General features: G+C 52.7%; 1 non-coding gene across 1 annotated transcript; it reads right to left on the bottom strand.

Moving 5' to 3' along the window:
* Positions 1-60: 60 nt before the first annotated feature.
* TRNAP-AGG (transfer RNA proline (anticodon AGG)) lies at positions 61-132 on the bottom strand. Its single transcript has one exon. It is a non-coding gene; the product is annotated as a tRNA-Pro (tRNA).
* Positions 133-26839: the final 26707 nt, after the last annotated feature.

The raw sequence follows: 26839 nt of genomic DNA, 5'->3' as shown, positions 1-26839 counted from the left end.
CTCGAAAAGTGCTGTATTTAAAGAACAGAGATCCGGGGAAAGGAAAGGAAAAGAAAACGAGGGCTCGTCCGGGATTTGAACCCGGGACCTCTCGCACCCTAAGCGAGAATCATACCCCTAGACCAACGAGCCACCGCTCCGGTGATGTTTCCTTTCGCTTTATAAGTAGAATGGGAGGTGCCCTGGGGCCTGAGCATTTCCGTCCCGGCCGCACAGGATCCGCAATGGCGTGTGTACTTAGGATTCGCCTCCGGTAACCGATCCGGCATCCGCACAGTGGGACCCCGAGACCGGCTCTGTCGCCCGCGAGCTTTGAATCTGGACGCAAGGAGAGTGCAACCAGTCCGCCCTGCAGCAGGGAAACGTGGCTTTCTGCAGACGCAGGGACCACGAGTTTACTTACACTGGACCTGGGAGCTGGGGCTAGGACTCTGGAGAGCTGCAGGCCGGGCACTGGGGGCGGCGGGCTGGGATCCCCGGCAGGAGAATTCTCCCTGCCCCGTGTGTGGAGCTCCCTAACGCGCCCGTGTTCCAAACATCACATCATCATCATCAGCGTCATCATGATTGCAGCCTGGGTCTTGGGGTTCCTGGATGTAGCGTGGGAGGATGACTGACATTGCGAGGCTCTGGCCTGACATTTCGGTCAGGGCTGGGTCAGATGTGCAGTTTCTTGGTTTGACTACCGAATACCTGGCGGAACCCACCGGCTCTGGTTCACCGAATGGGTCTCCCAGCACGTGGGGGGCCTGGTACGGTTTTCTGCACTTCGCCTCTGCGTCCACGGTCCACAGGTTCTAGGCTCCCTGAAAAGCCTCTGTGGGGAACAGGGGTGCCAGACCCACTCCGAAAAACGGGTTCCATGGAGCCCTTCCACCTTGTGACTCAGTGTCCTTGGGACATGCAGACAATGTGTTCCGCATGCCCCCCGGTGAAAAGGGGATCACAAGGTCCACCTCTGCCTTCTTGCCAGGGAGAATTGGAAGCTCCCCACCACCGGCCCCTGTCCCCCGTAGGACAGCGGAAGGTAATAGCTATGCTGGCCCCCATCACAAGGCTACCAGTGGTGCGCATCCCGCCCTGCAGATCAGTCCAGATAATTTCTGTGGCTGGCTCTCTCGCTCGCTCTCTCTCTCTCTCTCTCTCTCTCCCCCCCTCCCTCCCTCCCTCCCTCTCCCCATGCCCACCCCACCCCCCACACCCCCTGACTTCAAGGTGGGGAAACTGAGACTGCGAAGCCCTGGAGGGACTTTTGCCCAGTGGCCCTTTTCCAAACTCCTTTCAGCTTTGTCCTGTGCCTTCAGGAGCTGGCTGGAGCCTCCCGTTTCCTTATTCCCGGGTCTGAGGATGTGCGGGCAGGAAGGAATCCCTGCAGTCAGTCTGCTGGAAGCGTTTGTAAAGCTTCTTTCACTCTACAACACGCTTCCCCTGGTACCTGCTTGGGCCCCCCACCCCCACCCCCAGCTGGGCCCTGGGGACACTGATGAGTCAAGCCTGCCTCCTGAACCCCCTGCCCAGTGCTGGCCACACTGGCTGCACCCTCTGCCTAGCCCTGGACTGTGGGCTGGGCTGCAGGGAACTCAGTCTGGGCCCTGGCGGACTGTGGTTGCTGCTAAACGAGGCTGCGGCCTGGACGCACACCCAGAACCTTATATCCTCAGCCCGGGCCCTCCGTGCCCCCAGACAGGCCTTACCCACGGACAGTCCCACACCCACAGTCTTCAAACCCTGCGGCGGATCCGCAGGCCCTGGGAGCAATGGCTGAGCTCTTTGCCTGCCACCTGGGCTCTCTGAGGCCTGACCCCTCCTCACGCCACGAACACCGTAGCCATGCCTCCATTGGAAGTGGCTCCTTCCAGCTGAGGATGCCCCCAGCTTCCTGCACATTCCAGGCCTTGCAGTTTCTGCACCACCACCTCCTCCTCCAGGCAGACACTCCTCCAAGTGCCCCCAGACCCTGACTCCCTGTTGCCTGGATGCCTGACCCTGCACACATCTGCGTCTCTAACCACAGGAGTGTGAGGGAGGGTTTCCTGAGTAGTGGCCATGTCAGCACAGGGCCCAATGCAGATGACCTGTAAAGTGTTTGTTGAATGAGTGGTATTTTGTCTTTCTGTAAAAGTCGAACTCGAAAAAAGACACCATAATGGCTCAAAGGCTGGTGTGAGTCAGAGATTCAAGGCTTGTTTGCCCCCTCCATTGGCACAAAATGCTCGTCAGCCAAGAAACTTCTTAGGGAGGTGGTGGGATTCTCTGGTCCCTCTGCCAGAGCTGGGACCCTTGGAGATGACCTCACTAGACAGGGGGGTGGCAGGGCAGGAAGGGCTTTAGTAGGTGAGAAGGTGACTTTCCAACCAGAAGGGCTATGGCTCAGAGGCCTGTATGGAGCGAGTAGGCTCAAGAATGTCAGGGAGGTAGGGCACAGGGTGGCTCACGCCTGTAATCCCAGCACTTTGGGAGGCCAAGGTGGGCAGATCACTTGAGGTTAGGAGTTCAAGACCAGCCTGGCTGACATGGCAAAATCCCACCTCTACTAGAACTACAAAATTAGCCAGACGTGATGGCACACCTGTAATCCCAGCTACTCTGGAGGCTGAGGGATGAGAATCACTTGAACCTGGGAGGCAGAGATCATGCCACTGCACTCCAGCCAGCCTGGGTGACAGAGTGAGACCCTGTCTATATATATATATATAATGTCAGGGCGCAGAGGCCAGAGCATGCGGGACCACCCCAGGGGGGCGGCCTGCGTGTACCTCTCCCCAGAGTTTGCTGAAAGAAAAGGGGTGTGTGTGTTGATTCGGGGGTTGGGGTCAAGGAGAGGGGGTTGTCTGTCTGCCTGCTGAGTCAGGAGGTGGGATATTGGAATCATCAGGCCTGAAGGGCACTCCTCCAGGGATCTCTGGGCTGCTGAGGGCTCCCTGAGTAGATGGTGTGGTCCAAATATTTAGGCCCTCTCGCTCTTCTCTTTCCACTGTGGGAGGACCTGAGCTTCTACAGATGCAGGGCTGTGATGGATACCACGTGCTTGACAGCGCTGAAGAAGAGGCCTGACCTGGCCAAGCAGGGGAACTTGGAGCAGAGGGAAAGGGCAGGGAGACTAGGAGGAGGGGAGAGGGCGGTCTTCCTCCACACACACCCTCATTTATACTGTTCTTCCTACAGGCAGCCCCGTGCAGGGGCGTGCGGTGACACACAGAGAGAGAAGGGCCCACAGGTTCCCAAGGTGCCCCGGGTCCAGGGTGCTGACATGCAGAGAGGAGAGGGTGAGTGGGGGGGAATGGGAGGAGGGGAGAGAGCTGGGAGCTGAGGTGAGAGCAAGGCGGGGTCAGGGGAGAATGAAAATCCAGCCTGTTGGTGGTTTCTTCTTCTTCTTTTTTTTTTTTTTTGAGAGCCACAAGCTGAGATCAAAGGTGATATTTTTACAGCAACTGAAATAGAAAACCACTGGGCTCACGGTGGGAGGTGAGCGGCCGGCACACAGGCCCCTTTATGCAGCCTGTGGCCACAGCAAGCACACTGCCCTCTGCCATAGGGTGTGGGGGCAGTGTGGTGGGGAGCTTCCCAATTCAGGTTCAAAGAAAATGTGAAGGGGATGAGCCACAACCCTCGGTGCTGGGAGAGGACCGGGATAGCCACAAAGGATCGCTCTAGTCCAAGTTCCTCTCAACTCCGTGTGCTTAGTCACCTCCTCACTCACCTCCTCACTCACCTGCTCACTCACCTCACTCACCTCCTCACTCACCTCCTCCCTCACCTGCTCCCTCACCTCACTCACCTCCTCACTCACCTGCTCAGTCACCTCCTCACTCACCTACTCAGTCACCTCCTCACTCACCTCCGCACTCACCTCCTCACTCACCTGCTCAGTCACCTGCTCACTCACCTCCTCACTCACCTGCTCACTCACCTGCTCAGTCACCTCCTCACTCACCTCCGCACTCACCTCACTCACCTCCTCACTCACCTCCTCACTCACCTCATCACTCACCTGCTCACTCACCTCCTCACTCACCTGCTCACTCACCTCACTCACCTCCTCACTCACCTCCTCACTCACCTCATCACTCACCTGCTCACTCACCTCCTCACTCACCTCCTCACTCACCTGCTCACTCACCTCACTCACCTCCTCACTCACCTCCTCACTCACCTCATCACTCACCTGCTCACTCACCTCCTCACTCACCTCCTCACTCACCTGCTCACTCACCTCACTCACCTCCTCACTCACCTCCTCCCTCACCTGCTCCCTCACCTCACTCACCTCCTCACTCACCTGCTCAGTCACCTCCTCACTCACCTACTCAGTCACCTCCTCACTCACCTCCGCACTCACCTCCTCACTCACCTGCTCAGTCACCTGCTCACTCACCTCCTCACTCACCTCCGCACTCACCTCACTCACCTCCTCACTCACCTCCTCCCTCACCTGCTCACTCACCTCACTCACCTCATCACTCACCTGCTCACTCACCTCCTCACTCACCTCATCACTCACCTGCTCACTCACCTCCTCACTCACCTCCTCACTCACCTGCTCACTCACCTCACTCACCTCCTCACTCACCTCCTCACTCACCTCATCACTCACCTGCTCACTCACCTCCTCACTCACCTCCTCACTCACCTGCTCACTCACCTCACTCACCTCCTCACTCACCTCATCACTCAACTGCTCACTCACCTCCTCACTCACCTCCTCACTCACCTGCTCACTCACCTCACTCACCTCCTCACTCACCTCCTCCCTCACCTGCTCCCTCACCTCACTCACCTCCTCACTCACCTGCTCAGTCACCTCCTCACTCACCTACTCAGTCACCTCCTCACTCACCTCCGCACTCACCTCCTCACTCACCTGCTCAGTCACCTGCTCACTCACCTCCTCACTCACCTGCTCACTCACCTGCTCAGTCACCTCCTCACTCACCTCCGCACTCACCTCACTCACCTCCTCACTCACCTCCTCACTCACCTCATCACTCACCTGCTCACTCACCTCCTCACTCACCTCCTCACTCACCTGCTCACTCACCTCACTCACCTCCTCACTCACCTCCTCACTCACCTCATCACTCACCTGCTCACTCACCTCCTCACTCACCTCCTCACTCACCTGCTCACTCACCTCACTCACCTCCTCACTCACCTCCTCACTCACCTCATCACTCACCTGCTCACTCACCTCCTCACTCACCTCCTCACTCACCTGCTCACTCACCTCACTCACCTCCTCACTCACCTCCTCACTCACCTCCTCACTCACCTGCTCACTCACCTCACTCACCTCCTCACTCACCTCATCACTCACCTGCTCACTCACCTCCTCACTCACCTCCTCACTCACCTGCTCAGTCACCTCCTCACTCACCTCCTCACTCACCTGCTCAGTCACCTCCTCACTCACCTGCTCACCTCACTCACCTCCTCACTCACCTTCTCATTCATCTGCTCACTCACCTCCTCACTCACTTCCTCACTCACCTGCTCACTCACCTCGTCACTCACTGAATAATGTGTGGAACTAGCTGGCCCCTGCATACCATGAGCTACTCAGGCCCACCAGAGCAGTAGGTCTCCAAGTGTGGGCCCCACACCAGCAGTCTCAGCATGACCTGGAACATGCTAGAAATGCAAATTCTCAGGCCCCAACCCAGACTTACTGATCCAGAAACTCTGGCATGGGCCCAGCCCTCAGGATTTGAACAAACTCTCCAGGTGACTCTGCACACTAAGTTGGAGAATGGCTGTGCTGCATTACCTCAGTTTCCACATTGCTACTTTGGGGAAAATAATATGTGTCTCACAAGGGTGAGCCCAGTGTTAGGTAACACGCACGGGACGTGCTCCCCGTGCCAGGCATCCTTCTGATCCCTTTATCACTCACCCAACTCCACAACAACTCTGAGATAGCAACTAATATCATCCTGATTTCACAGATGGGAATATGCAGGCACAGAGAGGCACAGTAACTTGGCCAGGGTCACACAGCTAGTAGGTAGCAGAGCTTTAGAATCCACGTGCTTTACAGGTCCCCGACAGAAAGTCCCCCGGCAGTGGGTCTGGCTCCCAGGATGTGTTCTGGGCATGGCTGAGAATGTGATGATGGCACTTACCATTACCTCACCTAAACTCGCGATGATGATCCCCATTTTGTAGATGTGAAATCTGCTGCCTTGTCAAGATGAGGGAGTGAGTCAGCTGCAGAGGCAGGCTGAGTGTCTGAAACCCATGTGGCCCTCACCATTCACAAAGCTTGGAGACCACAGTATACCGTTCTGGTCTTGCAGAAACATCCCAGCTTGCTGCAGGGTGGAGTGTGGGCTCTGACAGAGGTGGGCTGGAACCCTAGTTGGCCACTCAGGGGCTGTGTAACCTTGGGCAAGTCATCTTCCTGCTCTGAGCCTCCGTTTCCTCCTCCGCGAAGTGCTTGGTGGCAGTCCTCACTTTGTGGGGTTCCGGTGAGGTTTGGAGAAGATGACATTTGTGCCCAGCCCAGCCTGTGTGTGGTTGGCTGTCGGAAAGCAGCTTGTCCCTCTCTCTTCCCCTTCCCTGTTGCTACCTTGGTGGAAACCCCAGCTCAGGACCCAGGAAAGGCCTGGGAGAAGAAGAACGAAGTTCTCAAGCGGTGGAAATGCATTCGTCCTCCCGCTTGTCTCTCCTTTTCCAGATCTTGAAACAGCTGCCCTGGCTGGGGTTTTGGGGGTTAAACACTGGCACCTGCTATGCCCGGTGCAAGTCAGGAATGAGGTAACCTGTGAAGGGTGGGGAGGTGTCTTCTCCGAGCCATCCCCACTCGCCAGGCATCCTCAATCAGCCAAAGCATTTGAGCATCTGCCTGCAGCAAGACCGAGTCTGGCCCCAGCATCTGAAGCTCATTAGCGGCCTGCTCCCCAGGGGCTGACCCTGCTTGGCGAGAATTACCCCAGACAGAGCTGCAGAGCAAACGAAGACCAGGTGAGGTGTGGCCGCGGGGGCGTGGGGGGATATATGGTCTCCCAGTGGCTCTGGGGACCCCCAGAGAGCAGAGGAGGCTGGCGAAACATCCACACTCACTGTGCCAAGGGGGAACTTCCTCTTTGGGCCTCAGTTCCCCGACGTGCGCATCCCTGGAGGAGTGGCAAGCAAGGCACTCACTGGGGGCCTTCCAGCCCTGACATTCAGGGGTCCCAGCCCTACCTCTAATTCTTGGCTTTTGAGGTCCAGCCCAGTGCTAGTAGGGGGTGAGGGATGGGTGGCAGTAGCAGGGGATACTTCAGGGGTGGGAAGCCATGACCCCTCCCTCAGGCCTGGAGATCAGGGGAAGACCAGAAAGTGACACCACCACTCAGAACAGGCAGCGAGATGCTCCCTCAGTGCCCAGGAGTGACAGAGATGGTGGTGAGGGTCAGAGGCAAGAGAGGGTGCGAGCTGAGCCTGCTTCTGAAGACAGGGGCCCACTGGGCAAATGGGCAAGGATCGAGTCCTTCTCCCTCTCTGCACTCACGCCTCCACCCTGCTTCCAGTTAGGGCACAGCGAACTTTCACTGAGTAGTTTTTATTTCCACTGATTTTGTGCCAGGCGCTGTGCTAAACACTGCACACATATTGACGAAATTTAGCCTTTTCACTGGGTGGCAGGTCTCAGCCTGGAGTCTGGCCCTCACCTGGCAGGTCCTGACACTGACCTTTCTCCAGACCTAGAGAGGTCTGACAGGCTGACCCTAACCTGTCACTCAAGATGATGCCTCCTCACAACACTTAGCACTGACACTGAGCACTCTCCTTTCTACTGACAGGAATGCTCTTATCCCTTCCTCCGTCTCCTTCCCTCCTGGGAGCCAGGGCTCTAGGATGCTATTGTCTGGTGGGCCTGGGAGCTGAACAAAGGAGCCATTGCTAGTCGAGAGGTGCTTCCTGCAGACCTTGGTGAAGCCTGAAGAATGATCTCCACCCATGCAGGGGGCTCTCTGTGGGGACTGGGACAGGCATGGGTCTCAGACGATCTCCCTGACCTTCCAGACAACACTGGACATACACGGCCACAATGGGCTTCTCTGAATCTTGGCTTTTCTCTGGACCTCGTGCCTTGGTTGCTGCTTTCAGACAGGGTAACATCATGAATAGGCCGGACAGCTGTTTCCTCAGCCAGGGAGCCTGTGATTCATTTACCTCTCACAGGGCAACGTTATTACCAGCATTGCTAAGAAAGGCCCAGAGAAAGGGAAGGGGGATCTCATCACATCCACACAGCCTGTCAGAGCTGAGACAATCCTGGATTCCCAGGCCCTGCCTAATTAAATAGTTCATCCCTTTCAAATATAAAATATTAATTATATAACCATAGAAGAATTATACAGATAAGCAAAAGTCAAAATAAATACGCTTTTGGTTTTTCAGAGAAACTTCCACTGCTCTTCCCCATCCCCCCACTTCCCCAAACCACCCTCCCCACAACCCTAGACATAATCAATATCTCCCCTCCCTTTGCCAACAGCTGCTCCCTAAGGAGTGCGCCTTGACAGCAGATGCTGGAAGACAGCCTTGGACCGGATTCTGGAAAGGCCTGGCGTCTCTTCCAGAACAGCAGAGCTTCCGCCAAACGGAACTGTTTAAGCGCAGGATATTGTAGAAAATACTCCCAGCCAGGAATCTAGAGACTGCGTCCAGCACTGTCTGGGCTGTGGATTGGCTGTGTGACCTTGGACCAGTCCCTGCGCCCCTCTGAGCCTTGGTTTCTCGAACTGTAAAATGAAGACTTAGACTTGATCAAGTGACTTCCTCACACCAGTGTCAGACTGTCAGCTTCTCTTGGGCAAGAGCCATGCCTTCTCCTCTTTAGTAGACTATAGAATTTAGAATCAGATGACAGGGTTCAAGGCCAAGGCCATCACTCCTGGGCTGTGTACATGACCGTGGGGAGGGCACCACACTACTCTGACCCTCTGCTCCCCATGGAAAGACACAGACCCGCGTGCTCGCCCTATGATCTGCTATAGACCCTGTGAGTGGTGGACGTTGAAGACCTTTGGACATTAGGTCTGGCCTATCAGTCTGCCCCTGCCTTCCCAGTGCCTGGCTCTATCCTGGCTCTGGAGATCTGGGCTCAGGCTAGTCGATGGAGCCACCATCTGCCTGTGGTGCTTACAGAGCCCTGGAAACAGGAGTGTGGACCCTGTGACCAGCCTGCCTTATAAAGTGTCAGTAACGCTGCCCAGAGACCTCGGGGCCCGTGGCATCATGGACAGCAGTTTCCACGTTGGAGCTCACGAAGCTAAGTCCATTTGAAAAAATAATACTGCCTTTTTTCTTTCTTTCTTTTTCCATTTTGGCTAAGGCACGGAAAGTGAAAACTGCTGAATTATCGCAGGAAGGAGTGAAGGCTGGGTTCTGAACTGGCTCTGGTTTCTGGGGCCCTAAAAACAATGGCAGAACCTGGAAGCCTAGCCCCTGCTTCCTCATGCCCACCTTGCTCGTGCTCCAGACTGCCCTGACAGGACCAAGGTCAAGGGAGAACGTAGCCCGCCTCTAGTTCCCAGATGGACCTCATCTTGCCATCTAAAAACCAGGCATGATAGCCCTTCCCCTGATCATTGCCGATAAGAATCAAATGCAATGAAAGCCATCCCATCCATCCATCCATCCATCCAGTGTTTACAAAGCACTTTCTATATGGCAAGTACTATTCTAGAAGCTGGGGTAGAGCAGAAAACAAAACAGACAAAACCCCTGCCTGCATGGAGCTGCCGTGGTGGGGAAGACAGACAGTCACCAGGTAAAGAAGGAGTGGATGCAGGCTGTCCGCTGAGTGGAGGCCAGCACTATGGAGGAGAATGCCATGGGTCGGGGCAGGGGGCAGAGAGTGCCAGCGGGGAGGTACAGGGCCTATTTGCAGTGATTCTTGTTTTTTGGGATTTGTGGGGTTTTTTTGGAGACAGGATCTTGCTCTGTCACCCAGGCTAGTGTGCAGTGCTGCAATCATGGCTCACTGCAGCCTCAACCTTCTGGGCTCAAGCAATCCTCCTACCTTGGCCTCCCAAAGTGCTGGGATTACAAGCATGAGCCTCTGCACCCAGCCTGTTTGCAGTTTTAAATAGGGTGGTCAGGGCAGGCCTCACTGTGAACAGGGCCTTTGAGAGGGCACTGGAGAGGTGAGGAGGGAGCCTGGGGTCAGCTGGGGAAGGGCGTTCCCAGCTCTGGAAGGACGCCGGCTTTGTAGAAGCAGGGTACAGGAGGAAATGATCCCTCCATGTGTCTCCTGCTCCTCACCACCCTCAGCTCCATTCTGGGAACAGCAGGCTCTGGACTTTAAGGGCACAGTTACAGATTGTATGGTAACCTCTTACCCAGGGAACTCCATTCCATAGGCCTTTGCCCAACACCTCTTTCATGTCAGGTCTCGGAGTATGCTGAGAGTGCCAGGGAGAGCTCAGACTTGCTGCCTGACCATAGTAGGTGGGGCGTCAGGAGGCTCCGGGCTCTAGCCTGGCTCTGCCATTGGCTGGCAACGTGACATTAGTAAGGCACTGCCCCCTCTGGGCCTCAGTTTCTCTGTTTTTAAAATAGAATAATTGGTGGTTGCCACGGCCTGATGGAAGGGGACTGGGACATGCTTGCTACTAGGTGTGTGGTTTCTTCTGCGGTGACGACGATGTTCTGGGATTGGGTAGTAAGATGATTGCACGACTTTGTGAATGTACTAAAGTGAATTGCACACTTAAAATAACTTAAAAAAAAGATGGTGGTTGAACAAGATGACCTCTAAAGGGAGGACATTAGTTTTTTGTGTGACTACAACACCTCAGGGCCTAGACTCAGCACTTACATGTCGTGATCTCCAGGGTTCCTTCCTGTTTTGACTTTCTGTGACCCACCACGGTGATGTTCAACATTACAGTCACTCACCACGTTCAGCCTAAACCTGATTCAGGTCCACAGTTAGGCTGGGGAAGAGAAGGAGGTACAGTCCCTCCCTGAAGGGGCTCGGTATCTGTGGAGGAAATCAGAAGTATGAATTGTGCCCAGGAAGTTTGTTTTTTGGACTAGCTTCTTCCATTCATTTCTTTGTATAGGAAAAAAAAAAAATACCAGGGTGGGCCAGGAGCAGTGGCTCACGCTTATAATCCCAGCACTTTGGGAGGCCGAAGCAGGTGGATCACGAGGTCAGGAGATCGAGACCATCCTCAGGCCTGCCGCTCTGCACGTCCAGCAGTGAGGGCCTGCCTGCCCAGCAGCTGAGGCCGTTACTAGAGCCGGATGATTGGCCTGCTTGGCAGCTCCTGGCCATCCGACCCCGCTGTCCTCTTCCCAGGCAGACCCTGCTCCCCCAACGCCAGCTTCCCCTGCCAGTATCTTGAGGTGAGCGCTTTTCCACCACGTCTCAGGCCGAGCATGGTTCTTGGCTCCAGGTTTGTGAGCTGGTTTCCGGCCGTCCCGGCCCTCAGCTGCTCCCTGAGGACCTGCTCCAGGCCTCAGCCGGCCAGGGCCTTACACTCTTTCTACTCTGGTTTTTCATTTCTGCCTCTCTTGAGTGTCCTCTGTGTGACTGGCCCTCTGCTGGGCCGCCCTGTGTCTCGCCCCCCTCCTCTTTCTGGTTCTTCTCTAGGGTGGCTTGGCATTATAGACAAGCATGTGCTTCAGGACAGATGGAACTGGGTTCAGATCCTAGCCCTGTCACCTGCTGGCTGTGTGAGCTTGGGCAAACGTGTCCTCCCATCTGACTCAGGCTCCTGTCCTGTGGAATGGGGATGAGTCTCATAACTCCTGTTTCTCTGGGTGGTTGGAAGCTGAGATGAAGTCCACAAAGTGCCTTCTGGCAAACAGGAGGTGCTCAACAAACGGGCTGCCTCTTACCTTCCTTAGGCACTGTCTTCTTGACCTGCACGTCTTGCTCACTCACAGGCAAAACAAGAAACAAAAGCCCCCCGCTGGCCCCCAACTACCTCCCGGCCCCAGACTTGAGCGCAGACAACAGTATCCAAGCAGCATGCTCACGGACACACTGATTCCAACGTGGGGGTGAGGGAGGCTCTACCTGGAGGGCCTGGCTGGCCTCTGTACCATGAGGCTCCCCAGGGGGATGTGGGAGGTGTCTTCTGAGCTATGCCTTCTGAGCTATGACCAGAGTCTTGTTTTTTCACCAACTTCAGGACAAGAGAGGCAGCCTCTCAACACCACTCCTGGCCTATAGGTTCCTCTTTCCAGTCTCCCAGCTATTCCTCGTGCCCTTGACCCCATCTGAATACCCTTCCTCTCCCCACTGTCCCCTGCCCCCAACCTTAGGCCTCATGCTGGCTCTGGGGCTTAGACATGACAGAGGAGGAAACTGAGGCTTAGGGACATTCTGATGTTGGTGTTTTTCATGAGAATGTGTCCTATGTGATATATTGTGTCACTTCTTAAAAGGCAAAATGAAACAGGTTGCCTGAGTGACAGTGGATCTGGAATGGAAACAAAGGACTGCAGGACTCCGAATTGCTCATTCATCCTCTTCCCTCTGCCACATGCCTAACGTGGCTGTGACTACGTGGACCCTACTGTAACTTACTTCCTAGATGTCACTTAACAAGTAATTGTGTAAATAAACACATACATCTATGGCCAATTGACTTTTATTTTTCTTTAAAGAAGCAAGATCTTGTTCTGTTGCCCAGGCTGGAGTGCAGTGGTACGATCACCACTCACTGCAGCCTCAGTCTCCTGGGCTCAAGTGATCCTCCCACCTCAGCCTCCCTAGTGGCTGGAACCACAGGTGCACACCACCACATTCAGTTAGTTTTCTTTTTTTAAATTTTGTAGAGATACTATGTTGCTCAGGCTGGTTTCAAATCCCCTAACCTCAAGCGATCCTCTCATCTTGGCCTCCCAAGCTGCTGGGACTACAAGCGTGAGCCACCATACCTAGCCTGGTCAATTGATTTTGACGAGAGTGCCAAGACAATCAATGGAGAAAGAATAGTCTTTTTCACAAATGGTGGGGGAACAACATATCTATGTGCAAAAGAATGAATTTGGATCTCTACCTCACACCATATGCAAAAATTGCCTCAAAATGGATCGAAGACCCAAATGTAACAGCTAAAACTAGAAAATCCTTATGAGAAAACATAGATGTAAATCCTTGTGATCTTGAAATAGACAATGGCTTTTTTCTATATAATGCCAAAAGTACAAGCAACCAAAAAAAAAAAACCAGAGAAACAGAACTTCATCAAAATTAAAAACGTTGTGTTTCAAAGATTATTATCAAGAAAGTAAAAGAACAACCCACGGAATGGGAGAAATACTTGCACATGAAGTATGTGGTAAGGGTCTAGTATTCCAGTAACTGGAATACATAAAGAACTCTTTGCAACTCAACAAGAAAAGCACAAATAACTTAATTTTTTAAGTGGGCAAAATATTTGAACAGCTATTTCTCCGTATAAGATATACAAATAGCCAATAAGCACATAAAAAGATACTCCACACCATTAGTCACTGGGAAAATGCAAATCAAAACCACCATGCAATATACTATTCACACTTACCAGGATGGCTGTAATAAAAAATACCAAATTAACAAGTGTTGTCAAGATTGTGGAAAAATTGGAACCCTCATAATGTAAAATATTACAGCGTCTGGGCACAGTGGCTCATGCCTGTAATCTCAGCACTTTGGGAGGCCTAGGCAGGTGGATCACAGGGACAGGAGCTCAAGACCAGCCTGGCCAAGATGGTGAAACCCCGTCTCTACTAAAAATACAAAAATTAACCAGGTGCCTGTATTCTCAGCTACTCGGTAGGCTGAGGCAGGAGAACACCTGAACGAGGGGGCAGAGGTTGCAGTGAGCCAAGATCACGTCATTGCACTCAAATCCCCTGGGCAACAGAATGAGACTCCATCTCAAAAAAAAAAAAAAATAGTACAGCCACAGCTGGGCGCAGTGGCTCATGCCTGTAATCCCAGCACATTGGGAGGCTGAGGCGGATGGATCACCTGATGTCCGGAGTTCCAGACCATCCTGGCCAACATGGTGAAACCCTGTCTCTACTAAAAATACAAAAAAATTAGCCTGGCATGGTGGCGGACACGTGTAATCCCAGCTACTCAGGAGGCTGAGGCAGGAGAATCGCTTGAACCCAGGAGCTGGATGCTGCAGTGAGCCAAGATTGTGATATTGCACTCGAGCCTGGGTAACAGAGTGAGGCTCGATCTAAAAAAATTAACCGGGCATTGTGGCAGGGGCCTGTAATCCCAGCTACTTGGGAGGCTGAGGCAGGAGAATCGCCTGAACCTGGGAGGCAGAGGTTCCAGTGAGCCGAGATTGCACTGTTGCACTCCAGCCTGAGCAACAAGAGTGAAACTCCATCTCAAAAAAAAAAGTACAACCACTATGGAAAACAGTTTGACAGTTCCCCTAAAGTCATACAGTTCCCAGATGATCCAGCAATTCCATCCCTAGGTACATACACAAGAGACTGAAAGCATGTATTCCATACAAACACTTACACGTGAACGTTCATAGAAGCATTATTTGTAATAGCCAAAAAGTAGAAACAACCCAAGTGTCCATCAACTGATGAGCGAATCAACAAAATGTGGTCTATCCATACAATGAAATACTAAGCCACCATAAGAAGAAATGAAGGATATGATTACATGCTACAAATAGATGAACTTGAAAATAAACTTGAACTGGTCGGAATAGGAAAATCCATAAGGACAAAAAGAATTAGCAATTTCTAGGGGCTGGAGTGGTGGGTGGAATGAAGAGTGACTGCTAACAGGTATGGGATTTATTTTTGGGGTGATGGATGAAAATGATCTGAAATTAGAAAGTAGTGATGGTTGCACAACTTTGTGAATATACTAAAAACCACTGAACGGTACACTTTGACAGGGTGAATGTGTGGTATATGTCTAAGTTTTTTCCTTTCCAACTTACAGGTTCCAGGTGTACAGATACAGGTTTCTTACATGGGTAAATTGCATGTTGTGGGAGTTTGGTGTACAGATAATCTTGTCACCCAAGTAATCAGCATAATACCCGATAGGGAGTTTTTCTGTCCTCACCCTCCTCCCCGCATTCCCCTTCAGATAGGCTCCAGTGTCTACTGCTGTCTTGTTTGCATCCATGTGTACTCAATGTTTAGCTCCCACTTAAAAGTGAGAACGCGCAGTAGTTTCCTGTTCCTGTGTTAATTCACTTAGCATCATGGCCTCCAGTTCCATCCATGTGGCTGCAAAGGCCATGATCTCATTTTTCACAGCTGCATAGTATTCCATGGCGTATATGTACCACATTTTCTTTATCCAGTCCACTGTCGATGGGCATCTAGGTTGATTCTGTGTCATGGCTATTGTGAATAGGGCTGCAATGATCATACGTGTGCCTGTGTCTTTATGATAGAATAATTTATATTCCTCTGGGTTTGTACCCAGTAATGGGATTGCTGGGTCACATGGTAGTTCTATTTAAGTTTTTTGAGAAATCTCTAGATTGCTTTCCACAGCGGGTGAACTAGTTTACATTCTCACCAGCAGTGTGTACACATAACTCTTTCTCCACAACCTCACTAGCATCTGTAGTTTTTGACTTTTTAATAATAGCCATTCTGACTGGTGTGAGGTGGTATCTTATAGTGATTTTGCTTTTCATTTCTCTAATGATTAGTGATAGTCAACATTGTTCATGTGCTTGTTGGCCACACGGATGTCTTCTTGTAAGAAGTGTCTGCTCATGTCTTTTGCTCATTTTTTTAATTAAAAAAAATTTAATTATTAATTTGAAAAAACTGAGGTACAGTTTCACCATGTTGCCCAGGCTGGTCTCAAACTCCTAAGCTCAAGCAATACTTCCCACCTTGGCCTCTCAAAGTGCTTGGGATTACAAGCATAAGCTACCATGCCCAGCCTTTTGCTCATTTTTAAATGGGGTTGCTTTTTGCTTGTTGATCTGTTTGAGTTTCTTTTTTTTTTTTGAGACGGAGTTTCGCTCTTGTTACCCAGGCTGGAGTGCAATGGCGCGACCTCGGCTCACCGCAACCTCCGCCTCCTGGGTTCAGGCAGTTCTCCTGCCTCAGCCTCCTGAGTACTGGGATTACAGGCACGCGCCACGATGCCCAGCTAATTTTTTGTATTTTTAGTAGAGACGGGGTTTCACCATGTTGACCAGGATGGTCTCGATCTCTTGACCTCGTGATCCACCCGCCTCAGCCTCCCAAAGTGCTGGGATTGCAGGCGTGAGCCACCGCGCCCGGCCTGTTTGAGTTTCTTATAGATTCTGGATGTTAGACCTTTGTCAGATGGATAGTTTGCAAATATACGTTTTTTTTTTTTTTGAGACAAAGTCTCGCTTTTGTCTCCCAGGCTGGAGTGCAATGCCGCCATCTTGGCTCACTGCAACCTCTGCTTCCTGGGTTCCAGCGATTCTCCTGCCTCAGCCTCCCGAGTAGCTGGGATTACAGGCATGCGCCACCATGCCCAGCTAATTTTTGTATTTGTGGAAGAAACAGAGTTTCGCCATATTGGCCAGGCTGGTCTTGAATGCCTGACCTCAGGTGATCTGCCCGCCTTGGCCTCCCAAAGTGTTGGGACTACAGGCATGAGCCACAGCACCTGGTCTCATTTTTTTTAAAAGCAATGTACTGTGTAGATCTGGAGAGAGTCCTGCAGAACACTGAGCCCAATGTTTCCTGCTCCCTGCTCCCACATACCTCCATGATAAAGATAGGGAAACCATAGCTCAGAGAGGGGAAGGATCATACCACGTGTTTGAGGCAGAGCAAGGACTAGAACCCAGAGCTACTGCCAACCCGCTGTTCCCTGCCTAGATTGTTAAGTCTTGGAGGACAGGAATCTTTATTAATTTTGTACCCCCTGTAGCAACAGCATAGGACTCAGCACATTGCAGTGGAAACAGGATTGCTCCAATTGGAAGAGAGTAGATAGAGATCCTATTCCGATGAGCCTAAGGAAACATGGATTCACTAGCCTCCTATCTGAGAAGGACAGGGTGTGCTCAGGGACTCAAACGGCACCCCATCTCCACCCCACTACCTGTTTCTTCTATTCCTTCTTCATCCTCCTTTTCTTCCTCACAGGGCAGGGAATACAGGGTAGGAAGCTCTGGGATCACACCTTTGGAGCTTCCATTCCAAGGTGGGGCTGACTGCTTTCTCCCAGACTCCATTTATGCATCCCAGGGAAATGGCTCTATTTGGTCCAGTTGGGCCAGGAAGATGGAATTCTCCACAAGGCGAGGCCTTCTATGAGGGGACTGGGCTCTGTGACTGAGAGCTTCATCAGAACCTTATAAAGTGGGGGATGGAAGGGAGGAGCTGCCCCCTCCCATAAGCACTCAGGCCATTGTGGGAATGAGCCGCTAGCCAGGGGAAAAGGCATTCATGGTGTTTGGATGCAGAGTGGCCTGGGGTTCAAGACCCAGCCTTTTCACTTTCAGGCTGTGTGCAGGTGGGCAAGGGACCTCCCAGAACCTCATTTTCAGACTGCAAAGTGAAAGCAACAATCCCAGCCTACAGAGTTGTAAATATTTAAGATGAGGGCAGTAGAGTGATAGCCCAGAGCCTAGCGCACAATAGGGGTTGTGCTAAGGGTGGTGATTATCATTGTTATTGATGCTTTGGGTGGGTCAAGTCAGAAGCCGAGAATTCTGAGAAAATGCTTCAGACAATGGGAGCTTCTCAAGACCCAGACCCCTGTACCAGGGTTAAGGGGGATGGCAGTGAGAGAGATGTCTCCTCCCCGGTAAGGATTATAGAGGATGTCAGGCTGGGCTCCGTGGCCTATGCCTATAATCCCAGCACTTTGGGAGGCTGAGGTGGGCAAATCACACGGTCAGGAGTTCAAGACAAGCCTGACCAACACGGAGAAACCCCGTGTCTACTAAAAATACAAGAAAAAAAAATTAGCCGGGCATGGTGGCGCACACCTGTAATCCCAGCTATTCAGGAGACTGAGGCAGGAGAATCACTTGAACCCAGGAGGCAGAGGTTGCAGTGAGCCGAGATCACACCATTGCACTCCAAACCAGGCAACAAAGTAAGACTGTCTCAGAAAAAAAGAAGACATCATATCTGTGGGGCATGAGAGGGGACTTGACACCTAGGAGTCCTGAACTCAGGGTCAGCCAGGCACTGCCCAACCTGCTGGGTGACCTGGGCCTGGTGGCCTGCCCTCTCTGAGCTCCCCCCATCCCTGGGGGTGTGCAATGATCCCTGAACCAGTGACAGCTGCTCTGTAAGACTGCTCAGGGCTCCTGCTCATCTAAGGCTGCTAGGAAGTCAGCATGTCACCTCCCACATTCCCTGTTTTTTAAAGGGATCAAGCAGTCCTTACCTCAGAGTTGAACATTCGCCCTTCTCAAGGCCCTGTGCTGGGCTTGAGGACTCATAGGTGACTCTGCCCCAGCCAGCCCTCAGGGGGCTGCAGCCTGGCTAGATGAATCAACATGGCCCCTGAACAAGGATTGCTCAGGCACTGAGTCCCTGTGTGACCTTGGGCAAGTCACTACCTCCCCGTGAAGCTCTCGTTTTCCCATCTGTAAGAGAAGGGGTTAAACATGAGGATGAGAGCCCACAGCCCCAAAGAGCTGAATGGAGAGCCCACCCCCAGACCTCAGCCTCGGAATCTAGTGACATCATCCACAACCCTCTCCCGTTTCCCTGGCAACTGGGGTGCTGGCCGGGGCTCCCCAGGGTCCCAGACTGTCTGGATTTCCTTACACATAACTATACCTCGTCCACATTTTCACAATTAAATTGTCAGTTTGGGTTAAGTGTTGTCTGCTGATGGCTGTCAACCTCTCTCCGGTTCTCCTCACTCTTCACCCAGAGCAGGTAAGTAAGAACGTCCTGCCTGTCCCTCAGTGCTGTGGAAAGGGAGTAGGATGCGAGTGGGAGGCAGGAGAACTGGGTTCCAGGCTAGCTCTACCATGCGCTTGCTGTGTGATCTTGGGTAAGTCACTTGCCCTCTCTGGGCCTAGGTCTCCCCATCTTAACAACAGAGCTAATCCCCTCTGCCCAGCCTCCCCCTCAAGCCAGTGGCAAGGCTCAAAGGAGCCTGCCCATAACTGTGGCAGGGCTTAGGAAACTGGAAAGCTTGGTTTGAGGTCTGGGATGGTTAATAAAATGAGCAAGCGGACCTTGAGAGGGACTTCTCTGACAGACAGCTAAGTCAGTTCCCCTTTGGTCTACCCTGCATCCTTCTGGCTACAGATCTAGCCCAGGTCTTCTCCCCTGTCCCCTTTCACAGTCTGTTCCTAGATTGAAAAGGACAGAAAAAGTGCTCTTCCCAACAGGGCTTGGTGCCAAAGATGCAGGGCAGAGGTGCTAGACCAGAGGACAAAGAGCCCTGCTTCTCACAACAGGTGTCCCCATGCAGATGGCTCAGCTGCTGCCCCAGTGGCCAGGCTGTCCCTCCCATCCACTGGCCCAAGTCATTCCTGCTGCTACTCCAACTTTCCCCTGATAGGCTCCCAGGAGCTCCATCTCCCCTCACCTCCCCATCCAACCCCAGACTTGAATCCCACACCTGACTTTACCCTACCCTCTTCAGACTACCTCCATGTCTCCCTCGGCAAAGCCCAAGCTCCCTAGCCCAGCACTGAAGACCCCCGTGGTGTGGGCCTGGCTTCCTCTCCCATTATTCTCCCTCCTGATGCTCTTCGTGCCAGCAGCACTGAACCACCCACTTACCCTTCTCTGAAAGCAAACTTCTCCTTCTTGTCTCTGCTTATGCTGCTCCCCTGCTGGGAACACCCTCCCCCTTCCCCGGCCACCTGACAATTCCTCTCCCACCTGCACATTATTTATATAGACATGAACACTAAGTACAGATGAGCTCTCCATCTGGAACTGTTTATGTACCTGGCAGAAAAGGAACTAACCTTTATCAAGGACCAATTACGTGCTGAGCATTTAACATACATCATCTCCCCTTTAAGCCCCACAGCAACCCAGGCAGTAAATTTCACTTCTCCTATTTTTCAGGTGAGAAAACTGAGGCTCAGAGACATGAAGTGTCTTTTCCAAGGCCAAGCAGAAGTTGTGTTGGAGTTGAACCCTGAACTGTGTGATCCAGAGCCCATGCTTGTTTTAGGCCTGGTGGAAGCACCTCCCTCAGGGTTATATCTGTGGCTGGGGACACCACATACCTAAAAATACTTGTTATTAAGCGAGGTTGTGCTGCTTTGTAATGCTAGAGACTGTTGTGATGTGCCCAAGTCTGTCCTATAGAAGAGGGGACCCTAGAAAGATAGCCAGGACCCCTGAGGGAATCAAAGTTCTCTGCTCTAGATGGAGGAGAATCTTCTTTCAGACAGAGCCATTCATAATGGAAGACATCATCCTGGAGGGAGTGAGCTCCATCCCTGCGGGTATGCAAACAGAGGCTGGGTCACATTCTTCCATTCATTTGGCAACTTTGGAGCAATTACTGTTTGTCCAGCCCTGGTGCAGTACTGGGGACATAGCAGCGGATGACAGAGCCATCACTGGCCACTTGCTGCCCCCAGATCAGTGGAGGCATTACAGGGGCTCTGGTGGCTAGAACCTCGGGGTTATGAGAGGGGGTGGCCCAACTGTAAGATTCTGAAATTATGAAATGATATTAGCCGGGCGCGGTGGCTCAAGCCTGTAATCCCAGCACTTTGGGAGGCCGAGGCAGGTGGACCACGAGGTCAAGAGATCGAGACCATCCTGGTCAACATGGTGAAACCCTGTCTCTACTAATACAAAAAATTAGCTGGGCATGGTGGCGCGTGCCTGTAATCCCAGTTACTCAGGAGGCTGAGGCAGGAGAATTGCCTGAACCCAGGAGGCGGAGGTTGCGGTGAGCCGAGATCGCGCCATTGCACTCCAGCCTGGGTAACGAGCGAAACTCCATCTCAAAAAAAAAAAAAAGAAATGACATTAGACAAATAATTGCTTTTTTTTTTTTTTTTTTAGCTTTTTTACGCTTTAAGCCTGGCTGCTTCTTGTCTCTATTGCTACATGACAAACCACGTCAAGGTTTAGTAGCTTAAAGCCATGATTGATTCTCCTGCTTCTGTGGGCTGACCCAGCAGCTCTGCTGACTTTGTTGGGCTCGCTCGTGCGGCTGCATTTGACTGATGGGCCAGCCGACACAGCAAGGCCTCTCTCTGCCCCAGCCTGGGCTTCTGACCTTGCAGCTGGGCTGGGCCCCAACAGGGTGAAGGCAGACGCTATAAGGCCCCGAGTGCTGGGCAGCAGAACGCAGGCTACATCTACTAGTCCAGCAAGCCAGGAGGTCAGCCCAGTGGAGGGGTGGGGACAGAGCTTTCGCCTTTGTATGGAGTCACATTCCAAAGGGTCTTTATGTTCTGGGCTGGGAGAAATTGGTGCCACTAAAAGGCTGCTTCACTGGCCTGCTCAGAAAGGGTTCAGAACCAATGACAAGTGACTGCATGGCTTATGCCTGGATGTCAGGAGACCTGATTTCTGTCTCTGCACCACTCACCAAGTGATGTGCGACAAATTGTTTCCTTTTCTTAGCGTCAGTTTCTCTGTGTGTACAGTGGGGGCACCGAGCATGGTAGGTCTCTGACCGTGTGTGTGTGTGTGTGTGTGTGTGTGTGTGTGTGTGTGTGTTGGGGTGAAACTCAGACAATGCCTCCTCTCTTCTCCCAGGTGCAGAGTCGCTGACTTCTACACATACCAGAGAAGCAGAAGCCCAGCCGTAGAAGACACTGCCGTCCAGACACAAATGGTCCACTGCTTCCTATGCTTCCTCTTCTAGTGACAGGCACTGCTCCCAGCCATGCCCAGAGCCCCTTTCCTGTGGCAATAACAGATGTCAATCAAAGCTAGAGCGCATGACCTGAACAAGGTCAATCAGCTGCCTTCCCTGGGACTGATTCAGAGGCCCAAGGAGACAGAGGTCTCATTTGACTGGAATTTCTAACTGAGGCTGTTGGTGGCCGCATCCCAATGGGGAGAAATGAGGCCCAGGTGAGTTCAAAGAGAGCAGGAAGAAGCAGAAGTGAGTTTGAGACAGCATAGCATCGGCAGGGGCCCAGGACCCCGGCGCCAGCCCTGGGCCCTCCTGAGTGCAGTAGGGTCACTAGCCACCCCAGTTTCTCCTGCAGGAGCCAGTCAGTTTCTCATGTTGAAGCTGGTTGGGGTTGGGTTTCTTCTCTCCTGGAGCTGAAAGAGGCCTGAGAAACTCAAACATTGTCTCCTGAGCAGCCACCACCATGATTCAACAATTGAGAGTTGAAAGCAGCCTTTCAGATGTGATGCCCTCAGCAGACATGACGGGTGGCATTTTGTTACGTGCACCCAGGAAAGACGCCTCCCATCTCTCCCCAGGCCGGCTCCCTGAGCCCTGTAAAACAACAATACCTCTCCTGACAGAACGGAGGAGGAGGAGGAGGAGGAGGACATACCCTACCCTGGGCAGAGGGCAGAGGTTCCAGCAGCCACAGACCCAGGGTTTGCAGCCAGGCCCACCACACAACAGAGAGACCTGCCAGGCCTGGCAGTGCGCCCATCTGCAGAGAAGTGCCTGTCTTGTCCACAGGCACAGAAACTGCCTGGCACACAGTAGGTGCTCGTTCAACCAGTATGACTTCTTCTCATGTTTTTTCTCAGTAACACTGAGAAGGGTTGGTTTCGTAGCTTCCCTGTTTTGCAGATGATGAAACTAAGGATCCCAGAGGCTGAGTGACTTCCCCAGAGTCACTCGGTGGGTAAGTGGAGGAGGTGAGTCTGACGGCCAGGCCCAGGAGCTCTGATGACAGGCCTGCTGAGATTTGGTCCCCTCATCCCACCCTTGCCTGGAAGATCTGGCCTCACAGGGTGTGCCAGAAACAGCTGGGCTGGGCTACTCTGCTCAGACCCCCCATTTATGTGTCTTCTCAGAGGTCTTTCTAAAAGCACCCTGGTGCTGGAAACAGTGCCCTTTAGTCTAATTGTAACCAATGAGGGAAATGGTTTGGACAGCCTCCGCCCTGCCCTGCCTTCCTCTGAGATGTGTCCAGGACCAGGTTGAGGGATCTCAAAAAATGGCTCTGGGAAGACAGCATCCACCAGGCGGCCTGAGGTCGGGAGAGGGGGACTACCTGTGGGTTTCCTTCATTCCCATTCATGGCTGGTCCTATGGCACAGGTTGACTTGGTGGTGAGAAGAGCATGGCCCAGGGAGTGCTGGTTCCAGGCTAGAAGGAGTGATCTATGGAGCAGGTCCAAACCCAACCTGGAGCCTGGGATCCATGAGACCCCAGCCAACCTGCAGACATGGGAGGGAGAGAGACTCTGTATGCAGCAAAAGTGGAGCAAAACACTGTCGCTCTTTTCTTCTTTCTTTTTTTTTTGAGACAGAGTCTTGCTCTGTCACCCAGGCTGTGTAGTGGTGCCATCTTGGCTCACTGTAACCTCTGCCTCCCAGGTTTAAGCGATTCTCTTGCCTCAGTCTCCCAAGTAGCTGAGAATACAAGTGTGTGCCACCACACCTGGCTAATTTTTGTACCTTTAGTAGAGATGGGACTTCACCATGTTGGCCAGGCTGGTCTTAAACTCCTGACCTCAAGTGATCCACACACCTCGGCCTCCCAAAGTGCTGGGATTACAGGTGTGAGCCACCATGCCTAGCTGTCCCTCTCTTTTTATCCCCTTGGTGAGGTGACAGCAGTGAGCTGAGCGGGGCCCCGCCACGTCCCCCTTCACACACCACAAAGTCATGGCCCAGAGTGGGTGATCTTGACCCTTCTCTTTACTGGCTGGTTTCAGCTTTCTCCGGACCAGCCTTTGTTGTTGTAGGAGGGATAAAGTGCTGAGGTCTGAGTAGGGGTACAGGCTTAGGGAAGACAGAGAAGGCTTTGGGGTATATCTGGGGTTGTGGTCACACAGCATCCTTAGGTCAGGAGACCCAAGATATGTGGGTGGCCCTTAGAGATTATATTGTTCAATCCTTCACTTACAGATGGGCAACTGGGGCTCAGACACAGCAAAATAACTACCTGCCATCACACAGCAAACTAGTGATGGGGCTCAGGACTGTAACCAGTTCCCCTGCACCCCCATCTGGGGCCCCTGGAAACAGGTGACTGCCCCCCACCATCTCCATCAAGGCTTTGGCCTCAAGGAAAGGAAGCTGAGGTGGGCAGAGGGGTCACTAGAGGTCAGCATGGTGAACGGAACTGTGTCCTCCCTCACCTCCATGTCCTTTCAGCCTGGGTGCCTCCCTGGGCAGGGCGTGTGCAGGGATGGGGGTGGGGGGAAAGGGGTGTGCCCCTGGTGAATGGCAGTCAGGCAGGGGCTGAGAAGCCAGCTGACAGGAAGCCCCCAGCATTTCTGGGCGATCAGATCACCAGAATCGCCTGGGCTGATTGAGAAGAAAAATATATTCACATCCACGTCCACAGCCAGGGGCATGGGGCCTCATCCCCGCTGAAGAGAAGCCTGCAGCCCAGGTGGCCAGCACAGGCCTGATACACAGTGGCCCTCGAGGAGGACTGGACAGAGGGAAGTAGAAGAGAAGGGAAGTGGGGAAGGTCAGTTGGTTCTAAGGATGAAAACAAAATTATTCTCAAGTACTGCCTGTTATACAAATAGGGAGGCTTGGGTGCAGGGAGGGGCAGACCTTCACCCCAAGTCTCCCTTGACTTTCGATGCAAGCTTTTGGCATTACTTCTTATAGCTTTCCCTCTACTCCCACCCCCCAGGCAGGTTTCCAGCCCTGGCTCATGCCTGGGTCCTGATCCACAGGACACAGCTGAGTAGCTGGCAGGTGGCAGGAGTGGGCAGGGCTGGCTTCAGGAGTCTGTGATGTTCTCCCAGCTTCCCTCAACTCCCCACAAGACAATGGAAAGTCACTATCCTTCCCCTATCTGTTCACTGGGGGCCACCAGTGGTAGTGGACACTGAGCCAGAGAGATATGGGTTCAAATATCAGCTCCCTTTTGAGCCTCAGCTTCCACATCTGTGAAATGGGAATACTAATCCTGATCTTGGAGAAGTAGAGGATTCCATGGGATTGTATATTCCAATTTTGTGGGTGAGAAAACTAAGTCTTGGGGAATTTAAGCAACTTGCTCAAGGTTACACAGCTAAAAATAAAATTGGGCAAAATCTGTATTGGAATCCAAGTTCACATGACTCCAGATTGCTTCCATTTCTACTCTAGCAGGGAGCCAGAGATTTCTGGCAGGAGGACTCCTGCAAATGTTTGGAGGCAACTGACTGAGCCTCTTAAATGAGCAAAGGGGTACGCATCCCAATCAGACAGAGGCCACCTGGAATGGTTCTGAGGTGGCCAGAGGGCCTGGGACAGGGGAGCTAAGGACACTCTTGAGCCCCCAGAGGCCTTTGCCCCCCAAACTTCTTAGGTGAAATAGCCCGTCTTCTCCCCTTCCTCAATGCCCTAAGCCCCACTGTCTTTCCACTGCTTTTTCTTTTCTTTTTTTTTTTTTTTGAGATGGAGTCTCACTCAGTCGCCCAGGCTGGAGTGCAATGGCACGATCTCGGCTTACTGCAACCTCCACCTCCCAGGTTCAAGTGATTCTCCTGCCTCAGCGTCCGGAGTAGCTGAGATTACAGCTGCCCGCTGCCACGCCCGGCTAATTTTTTGTATCTTTAGTAGAGACAGGGTTTCACCATGTTGGCCAGGCTGGTCTCAAACTCCTGACCTTATGATCCACCCACCTCGGCCTCCCAAAGTTCTGGGATTACAGATGTAAGCCACCACACCTCGCCTCCACTGCTTTTTTGATCGGATTGCCCCAGTGGTCTGGGATAAGAGATGGGGGTGTCCCAGCGTATGTTCTAAAGGCTATTCCTGTGATTGTATGCAGGAGTACATGTTTGGCATTGTACACTTGGGAGCTGTGTGTGCATGGAAGCTCATGCATGTTTGTCCATGAACTCTTTGGGCACAGGTGGTCTGTGTGCTGCCTCCCTTCTTGATGTGTGTGTGGCCATTTCGCACCTCTGTGCTACTGTGTGTGAGGGCAGATGATGTGTTCCGGTATCTCCCAAGTGTCTCAGTAACCATCTGTGGGGTGATATGCCCCAGCCTGTATGTGAAGACTGGCTGTGTGGGAGTACTGGTGTGGCTGGGAGGCTGCTGTGGGCACTGTGGGCCCAGATGTTTGTGTTGTATGTGGAGGTAACTGTGGCTGGGTGTGGGGCAGCCTGAGTGCCATTTCATCTGCAGCTGCAAGGAATGGGGAAAAGAATGTCAGGTATTTTGGGGGACCTGAGACAGCCTCTGTGTCCTCACTAAGTTTCCATTTCCCTTTCTGCTAATGAACTAGTTATCCTTGAGAACGTCCTGGGATTGAGGTCCCTAGAAGGAGGGGGAGACACGAATGAACCCATAGCACCCGATGGGCATAGCGGTGCTGCGGGGTAAGCAGCGGTCTGGTCAGGGAAGGCCAAGTGAGGGGAGAAGTGGTCCCAGAAGCACCACACGCCTGGGCTATGCCGTGCAGGAGGCGTCTCTCTAGGCCCCTTTGGCTTCCGAAACCCGGTCCTCCTCTGCTCCCGCTTCCGTGTGTCCAGAACACTCCCCAGCAGTCACCCCAGTGGCTGGAAAGCTGCCCGGCTCCACACCTAAGGTTTACAGCAGCGGGCTTTGCAGCGCCAAGTCCTCGTGTCTCTTTCTCCTGCAGGATCGTTGATTCGTTTTCCACGACTGGAACCAGAGGCTTGAAGAGATGGCCAGGACTAGGACACAAAGGCAAGTTTCGGGAACTCCGACGCCTACAGTAATCACGCTGCGGGACCGGCAACTAAGGATGCCGGCTCCATGACTGAGACCCAAGTCTGACTTCCCTCTAGCGGACTGAGGCTCCTTGCCTGGTTGCTGCGACGATTCGAGAAGGGCCTTACCCGGG

The sequence above is a fragment of the Aotus nancymaae genome, unplaced genomic scaffold (genome assembly GCF_030222135.1).
Source record: "Aotus nancymaae isolate 86718 unplaced genomic scaffold, 86718_ANA_hifiasm-v0.15.2.pri h1tg000059l, whole genome shotgun sequence".
NCBI lineage: Eukaryota > Metazoa > Chordata > Mammalia > Primates > Aotidae > Aotus > Aotus nancymaae.
This window is presented reverse-complemented; position numbering and strand designations above follow the sequence as displayed.